This window comes from Saccostrea cucullata, unplaced genomic scaffold, assembly GCF_032062105.1.
Source record: "Saccostrea cucullata isolate Sc308-1 unplaced genomic scaffold, CSIRO_AGI_Scuc_v1 ctg931, whole genome shotgun sequence".
Classification (NCBI taxonomy): Eukaryota; Metazoa; Mollusca; class Bivalvia; order Ostreida; family Ostreidae; genus Saccostrea; species Saccostrea cuccullata.
The window spans coordinates 205,634-215,253 of record NW_026927584.1 but is presented as its reverse complement, the minus strand read 5'-3'; positions in this window follow the sequence as shown (position 1 = coordinate 215,253).

The window sequence follows — 9,620 nt, the reverse complement described above, 5'->3', positions numbered from 1 at the left end:
ATGCATGTGTACATTTACTTATAATTAATGTCAATGAATACTAATAAAATTATTCAAAGACAATGTTTTATTTTATTGAAAACGGACTTGTACTTGCAGATGAATGAGAATATGAATCGATCGAAGTGAAGCATTATAACATGATGCACACAGACTACAGATTCATATAAATATAGCTTCAATGGCTAGAATATGCTTATCTGCATGGCTGCAATTTTTTTTGAAAATGTTCAAAAACCATGTACATGTAGGTTGAACAACATATTAAATTCTGCTACATATTCTTTCCAAAAATGCGCTAGTTTGAGCAGATGTAATTTATTGCAAACAAACTTCTGAGAGGTTTCCTTTTCAGATCATGTAAAACAATTCTTTATAAAGATTTTAGTACCAAAAAATATATAGCCATCCAACATGGCACGTAGTTTGTTTCGGTCGAAGTCGAGCAGGTGCTTGAAAATCTTGTCCAGGGCCTAATTACTCCCCACTCATGTACAGTATATAGAAAAAATCAGCACGCCCTAATTTTGATAAATCTGGTCAATACAGGAAACTTACATGTTGTTTTCATCGAATAAAAAATTCAGCGCCAGTCTCATATCAAAATGCTCGAATCGGAAGGGGAGATTCAGGGATTATTTTGCGTCAGCCATGCGTGAACCTCAAGTGAAATACTGTTATGACACCTGCACTCTTCAGCTCACTCGTATATGTGATGGTATAACATTGACGCTGTACAAATGCACGTTTTCACAATGTCCTCATTTTGAGAACCTCCCCTCTGTCGGTTTGAAGAAAGTATTGTACAGTGTACTTGTACAATATCCCAATGAACTTGAAATAAAAAATCACCACAGAGTCTGCCACATCTATTTCATATTTGGATGTTTTATTGACGACAAACAATAAAGGCAAACTATGAACTAAATTGTATGACAAACGATACATGTATTATTTAAACTTTTCCACGCCGACTTTTTTAATGTATATATAGTAATATTCCGCTATTTCACCATGGCATTTGATAAGCACAAAATTTTCTTGTATTGTTGTTTACATCACTTAACTTTTCGCGAGCATTATACGCGAAAATAAAGTTCTCGCGAATAAAAGTGATTTACAGTATTGCATCACTCAACTTATTCTCCGAGTATAAGATCAGACTTTTAACTGAGACAGGCTTCTAACTGATAAGTTGATTTTACAGGGATTTCAACCACCTTTATTAAAGTCAACATTTTGTAAATTCTACGACAATGTTAAAACAAATATAATTTTACATTCTGTCTTTCATGTATTTGGCTGCCTTTATTGTCTCATACCAATTGTAAGGCCCTTTCTTTATAACGTACGGAATGTTTGGTCTAGCTGAAAAATATAATAGAGGTCATGGCAGGTGTGACCGGTGGGCAGGAGATACTTTCTTCTCCTAGGCACATGATCTCCACCTCTGGAATTTCCCCGGGTTTGTGTTAATGCCTTTTTCATAGATTTGTATTGTTTTAAGAATTTTTTTTAGATCGATCACTGTCCTTTAGCCTCACCTTTTTCATTGAAAATAATATTTTGATATAATTTAATATTTTTAATTTATGTTTTCTTTAAAATAAAAGTCATTAATATTGTACATTTTGTTACTAGTTGTGTACATGCTAGCATTTACACTCGCATTGATAACTACAGATTTAAAAAATTTTATCATTTTGTTACAGCTGTTTATATGTTAACATTTAAGACTTGCAGTACATGTGTTTACAAAATTTCTATAATAACTTTATAATTATTGAAATAAAATTTCTAAGGCGCGACAACGAAGACTTGAGTGAAAGTGTTTACAAAATCAGGGATATATATAACAGTTGCAATTTATCTCTCTGATAATCATGTAAGGCAAATATTATAATAAAAAAATTATAAAACATGTATTTTTCCCATTGTGTATATCGTTTAAAAAATCAAGATAAATTAAACAGGATAAAATTTTAAAATGTGCTATTTTTAAATTTTTATGCAACAAAGTGTGAAGAATAACAGTCTATTTAAGAGATACAAATTTTAAGCAGACCTAGAACCACCATGACATCTGAAAACAGAGGTGGGATTAGTTGTCACAGGCAAGTAAGCATCTCCTTTTGCCTGGTCACATCTGCCGTGTGCATAACATTTTGTATGAAGTGTGTGCCTTGACATGATTGGGTAAATGGCTAGCAGAGATGACCTTAAATAATTCATGTAAAAAAGTTTTGATTATTAAATCTTCAAATTTTTTATGAAATTGATAATCGTTGTGTCAATTATTATCAATAGCTTATCTTGTTTTAGAAAGCGTACGTTTGCAGATTGTATTGAATCAAAAAAAGTAAATTAATGTTTCAATTATTAGATTATGAAAATGTTGCGTTTAAATGAGATTGTTTGTATCCTTGTGTCATCATCTTATTTATTTCAATATATTTTTAGTTTCTACCTTGTTAAAATTCAAATTAAAAAATGTACATGTTCGTAGCGTGTATTAATATGACCTTCTTGCACTGAAATTTGTGTCTTAATTAAAAATTACATCTTCGACGTTTTCCCTGTACATGTTTTATCCAATTAAAGCAGAAACAAAATCTCTAAGACTGTTTAAAAAAGCAAAATATGAAACAGATCTGGATTTGACAGCTTTTTTAGTGTCTTTAATTTCAATTCGAAGTTGAAGGGCTATAAATTACTGAATCAACGACGGAATGAAAAAGAATGCTATCAACTGATAAAATGTCGTCGATATACAAGTAACTTAATGTAGGAATGGAGGAGTCATCTTTTCAAGTAAAATAATTTTATTAAAATTTTAGAATACAAAAATACCTCTTCTTTTAAATACTACCATCTCTACATTCCAATAAAGTGTTGTATTACCTGGTCTCCAAAATCAACTTAGATGTTTTTAATGAAAACCCAAGGAGTACTAATAAAATTGATGCTATTCATTGTTAAACATCTCAAAATCCTAAATTAAATCCAATTTTTTATGTATATAACATAAAGAAATTGGATTTTATTAAAAATACAAAAAATGCTCGTTTTATTACAATATAGTATACATGTAAATCATTTCATACAAAGTTGTTTCAGAGCTTTTAAAGTCAAGTTTACATATGTGTATTTGCTACCCTTTTTTCATTAACACATCAAAAATCATAAGATTTAACCGCTGGACATTTTTTATCGGAAACATTAAAGCCGAAGATTCATGTTCATCGCAGGAAAATAGATAAAACTCGTTTTTGACGCTATTAATTCTTTTTCAATTTCCCTTCCCAATGGGAAATTGCACGTGTCGTCTGCCGGGTATCCATGCCAACAGGTGGACGACACATAATTTTGGCGGGAAATAGCGATGTGTTTTTTATCCACTCTTTACTCAGTTTTAGACAGCTGTCATTGATTATGTATTTACTGATCATATGGTGGCTTTTAATGTATTTTTCGATGAATTCAAATCAAAGGCGACCCTATACAATATCCTGGTGCCACCGTCACCCCGATGGGAATTCATTAGAATCCTCAGTACCGTGATCAAAACATCTATTTTTTCGAATTGATGTTCATAATGATAGTAAATAATATCCCACTGCCGTGTAATTAAATTAATATTGGAGACCGTAACAAGCTTGTCCTCTGGGTTAATATGATTTATAACGTAGCGGAATTAATTACAATAACTGCATCAAAAACAGACGTCGGTACCATAGGTTCAAGATTATCTTTTTCATCTAGAAAATTAGCTTAAAATATAGATACATTTTTCATGAAATGCACACTGATGTGAAGAAGAGCACTATTTCTATTTTTTAATTCCCTTTTCAAGTTTAATCAGTAAATTGCATAAAAATAAATGTCCGGAATACATGGGGGCCTTTGATTTGCTCCCATTGGCCTACTTAATGTGAATGATATTTTCTGTGACATATACACTGGAGCGATGCTTTATGCCCGGTATTAGATAGCTTTTTTGCTATTAATCACAAAAAAGTTCATCTAAAGAGAGAAAAATCAATCAGTCTTCACTCGATTTACGTAATGAAGTGGAAAGTTATTTGTGCATTCTGGCTATAGATTATGCAATGGTACATTTGTAGCGAGAAGCAGGAAAGGTTACTTTACATATAGTAAAGAAATGGCCATTATACATAGGCTTATTTCCTATCCCCAAAAAACAGAAGTAGGAAAGCTTTGTAGTATCTATATGTAAAAATATTTTTTAAAATAATACGAAACTTATACGTCGTCAATGAAATGGTATGGGCTGTATAACCGAGTTGAAAAATCACAAAAGTCTCTTTTATGATTTAGAGCAGAATTGCACTACTTATAAAAGCATACAATATAGCTGAAAGTACTGGGTTTACGGGACTTCATGTCAATTGAAGTGTTTTTAAAACGCCAGAATCTAATGCCGTTTTAATGGAACTAAGTCTTGTCTCTGGGCAAAGGCAGATGGGGCTTTCTTTAGTATAATCCACAAGAAGACAAAGGACGAACCGGATGACAGACTATTTGTTTTATCAGGAGTTCTTTGTGTTTTTCCTTGATCTCCTGAAATTGAGATTCCGAACAAGGAGTGAGCATACATTATATAGAAAGCGACGCTTGTAACCTTTAAATTTATTGCTAATGCACCAAATGAATGATTTCATCATCACTTTTGCAGAAACTCTCCTCATCAGCAATATCAATATTTGATATAAGCAATTATTGGCAACCAAAATACATTAAATCTGAACTGACAAACTGATAAATCGTGTTCTTTCCGCGAATCTTTTTATTTACTAAAGAAAGAGTTTGAACAGATTGAGCACGTGGTTCATATCTTGGAATAACATCACGTCAATCTCACAAAACGAATTTATTTCATTTTACGATCCCGACATAGAGTCCTTCGAGGAATATTAGATTGTCGTCTGTTTATTCCAGATAGAGGAAAAAATTGGAGATTTGCTCTTCGAGATAAGGGTGAATTTGCATGCATTAAAACAGCCATGTGACACGCAACTGAAAGAGACTGTGAAATTAATTTGATACTGGCCATTTCTATTTCCATATTCGGTCGCCATTAACCGTGAATAATGTCCGTAAAATGGCAAAAGGGATGCGTTATTTTGCCAGTGAATGTGAAAATTGAATCGCAGATTGGGGCGTTAAGCCATAAAGATATAATAAGGCCATGATAACCAATTTATACCAGAAATGACCAGTACGGTGAAAAGGAACACTCAACATTCGCATTTCGTAAAATGTCAACGACTCGGCTTTTGTATGGATCCAAAGTTACATTTTATTATCCAGGGGTTTAGAACAAAGATATCATTAGTTTTAGAATTTTCTGAACTAATTTGGAATTTAAAATAAAGTCAATTTTGGAATTGATTTCAGTGAAATATGTACAGAATTTCATGATGAACATCAGTATAATGTACATTTGGGTTGTTTGTATTACATGTAAATGCTTCAATATAGATATGAAAAGAAAAGGAAATTTTAAATCATTTGATATAAAAGCACTTTGATTAATGTTGCAAGTGGTTAAGGAGTTAATACCATTATAATTATACTTGTCAAACACTAAGTACAAGTACATGTACAACGTTCCTGTCTGTGTAGCGTTGATTAAGTCAAGTTTCCAATAACACCGAGACCACTGGAGCTAGGATGGGGCCCCAGTAATTTAATTTAATATTTTTCATCAATAACAACAGAGCTACATCTGTATGATAATCTTTTTTCCGCAAGATGCATATGAAAATTTAGAAGATAATTTTTTTGGGAAGAAATATTGTCAAGTTCAAAGGACAGAAGTCGGTACAGTAACTATCGTAACAAAAGTCATACAGCAAAGTGATATATATGGCACGCCAAATTCACAAAAATGAGCTAAACCTAGTTTCACAATTGATAAACTAGGTTTATCGACTGTAAACTATGGTTTACAAACCGTGAACTATACTTAACGATTCGTTAAGTATAGTTTTCATCTGTAAAACTATATTTAACGGTTGTTAACTATAGTTTACGAATGCTATCTGTCTGAAATAAGCGTTAACAATAGATTTTGTTGATAAACATAGATTCACGTTTGTAAACTATAGTTTACAATCGTAAACTATAGTCAAGAGTTGTTAATCATAGTTTCACAAATTGTGAAACTATATTTATCAGATTGTTAACTATGAAACTATAGTTTACAAATTGTGAAATTTTCAGATTATATATGGTTTGCAAAAATGATTGTTTTCGGTGTTAAGTATAGTTTACGATTCTGAAACATAAATTAGCGCGTTAACTATGGTTTACAGATGTAAAATATAGATTAACATTGTTAACTAAGTTTAAAAGTTTACAACCGATAAACCTAGTTTATCGATTGTGAAACTATGATTAACTCATTTTTGTGAATTTGGCGTGCCATAGATATATGCACAAAATCCTCGAGCGGTTGTTTTGATTGTTTTGAACATATTTTATTGCAACCCCGTGGGGATCCGGGTTAGAATAGGTCCTCAGTACCCCCTTGCTTGTCGTAAAAGGCGACTAAATGGGGCGGTCCTTCGGATGAGACCGTATAAACCGAGGCCCCGTGTCACAGCAAGTGTGGCACGATAAAGATCCCTCCCTGCTCAAAGGCCGTAAGTGCCGAGCATAGGCCTAAATTTGCAGCCCTTCACCGGCAATGGTGACGTCTCCATATCAGTGAAATATTCTGGAGAGGGACGTTAAACAGTATACAATCAATCATATTTTATTGCATAATTCATATAAAGGGATAAGAAACAAGTTCTTTCAGCTTAGAAAAAACCTTTCACTGTAAAATATACAATAATTATAACTATAGTGATTGTAAACGCATTTACAATTGTGATGAAAAAATGTGCTACATAAACATGTATATACAAAATATTTGACGGTCCTTAAGATGTACAAACTTACAGACGACAGGCAAGAAGATCCTAGTATCCTGTTTTGTTGTTTATAAAACATTTGTAACGTCAGGTGTCTGTAGTTCTTTTTTGCTAAAAAGTATTATTGGTTCCGTTATTCGTGCTTTTGCATTATATGCCCTATTCGAGAAATGATCTGTCCAGCTTCCTAATAGTCAGCCACAGTTACAATTTGTATATAATACGTGTACATGTATTAGTTACAACCTTTGTGCTTTGTAATCTTTGGTCCTCATCTAGTAATTCCTACAACTTTCAAAGCTCATGAATATACTAGAGCAGATTTTTAAAGAGTGCAACCGATTTCTAAATGCACTTTGGGCATAAGATGCCATGCGAGATAACTCTAAGGAAGAGAAGAGGTAAGAAAGATTCACTATCCAGAGTTGTCTTCCGCTACGCTCCGTTGTGGGATCGACCACTCTGCAAAGCCCCTATTACAATTAGATTTGGAACATACCGCACTAATTCAGTGTTCATCGTGAAGGTAGTCGTAATATATCTTCCATATTCGGCTTGATCGCAGCAAATCGCTTAACTTTGCGAATGATTTGAGCCAGGACACATTTCACAGCGTTTGAAGCCCAAACACTAGCATTGCACTCGTACATAAATATTGGTGCGAATCTTAGTAGTAGTATTAGTAGTAGTACTAGCGACACTGCGAGTATATTTTATTAGTAAATTCGAGTAACTGCAAGTGCCCTACTGTGATGTTCTTCGATTTGATAGGAATATTGTACGACTTTCCCACGAATGTGATTAAAAGGACGATTAATGGCAAGTCTTGTACTAGTACTGTGCTACAGTGTATTGCACAGTCCTTATGTGGTGATTTTATGAAAAGATGATGCTTCCTTGGGTTTATTTTTTTTATTTATTTTTTTTTTTGTTATACTTTTTAAAAATAATTCGTAAATAATCCGAAGAAGAAGATAAAAAAAACAAAAACGAACAAGAAACAGGATATTTTTACTTTGTTTTTTATTGTTTTTGAAGGGAACGCTTTTATCGGTAATGTACGACTCTTCCTACCAATTTCAGTGGAGTTCTTGTTTTCTACGGTGTGTCCATTCCAAGGTCAATTTTTAGTTAAATTTAATAAATTTGATTATTAGCGCGTAAATTTCATAAATTTTTAGTTCTAGTTTTTCTTTAATTATTTTTTTTCTGCATTTTAAATGATAAATGATCTAGGTAATATTTGCTTTAATCTTTATTTTTTGTGAAAAGGAAGAAATGTGAATAATCAAAAGATTAAAAGTTTTCATTTTCCGGGCTTGGGGAAATTTTTATATCTTATGAACATGAAATGCAATATCCACAAGGATATGTTTTCATAAATATAATTCATAGTCGTGCATTTGCATTTGAGAAGTGGGTTTTAAATTCACATAATTACATAACAGATTTGACGGTTTTTAAAATGTAATTATCCTTTCTTGAAATCATCTTTCAAATGTCTAGTGTCTTGCCAATTGAAGTCAACAACAGACAGAGTAAAAATAAACACGTCCTTATAAATATTCCGGCCTTCAGAGATTTTAGAAACACCCTTCTACAGTTTCAGTTCTATAGAGCACTACTCTGAGCAACATCTAAGTCTGAATCACTCTATATTCCTGTACAATATTTTATTTTGACAGTGTTCTGAACTGACGGCCCTACAGAGGAAAGCAAACAATGCACTTTTCAACATCTCTTTTTAACAAAGATTAACAGATTTTGGGGAGTGTAAAGACTCTTTTGTAATACCGAAAGGAGAAAATAATGAAAAAAGAAGTTGTTTGGAAGCACTTTGTCCGTAGGCTTGCCATTAAATGGGTTACACCGTCTTACAGATGGCTAAGAAAAACTAGGTCGTCAGAGAAGCAATTCTTTGTTTGCATTTAAAAATATTAATATTTAAAGAACATACGGGAAAATATATTATTTGGACCCACGTTGATAATTTTGTTCAAAGCTAAGATTATGTTGAAAGTTTTTAAATTGTAATTATTTGTAATATGGGTTGTTTTTTTATGATGATTTGCGCACCCTAATATTTACATTGCAAGTACACAAATCACAGGGATGTTCCTATTTTCTAAGAACTCGTTTTAAAATTTTAAATGCTGAACTGATAAAATACCATTCGTGCATTTAAATCTCGACTTCTATAATCAAACAAACATATTTCCCTCGTTTATACATCAAATCTATAATTTACAACAAAAACTTTTCGAATAACTTTCTGGCGACAGAGGGAGCGTGCCGCGCCATTAACGCTGAAAAGTAAATTGCTGTTTGATAGGGCGCCCGTCACACAGTATTAAACACCCTAATAAATTCAATTTATTCCTGATAGCGCCTGATGGTCAAACATTAAGAGCATGTTTGGTACAGATATCCTGGCACTATCTGCGACAATCATCAGTCCTCGGTCAACATCAAAAACTCCCGAGGACACTAACTGTCCAAGAGTTCCGCATCAAACTGACGTCATGGTGAGCTCAGTATAGAAAACCAATACCAGAAACCAGTCGGCATTCTACAAGGCGTAGTTTTTATTTTTATCAATTAATGTTTATTCACACAAAATAAAAAGGGTGTTAATCATGGTCATTGTACCTTTTGTTTGAAGCCATAATACACCCCTGT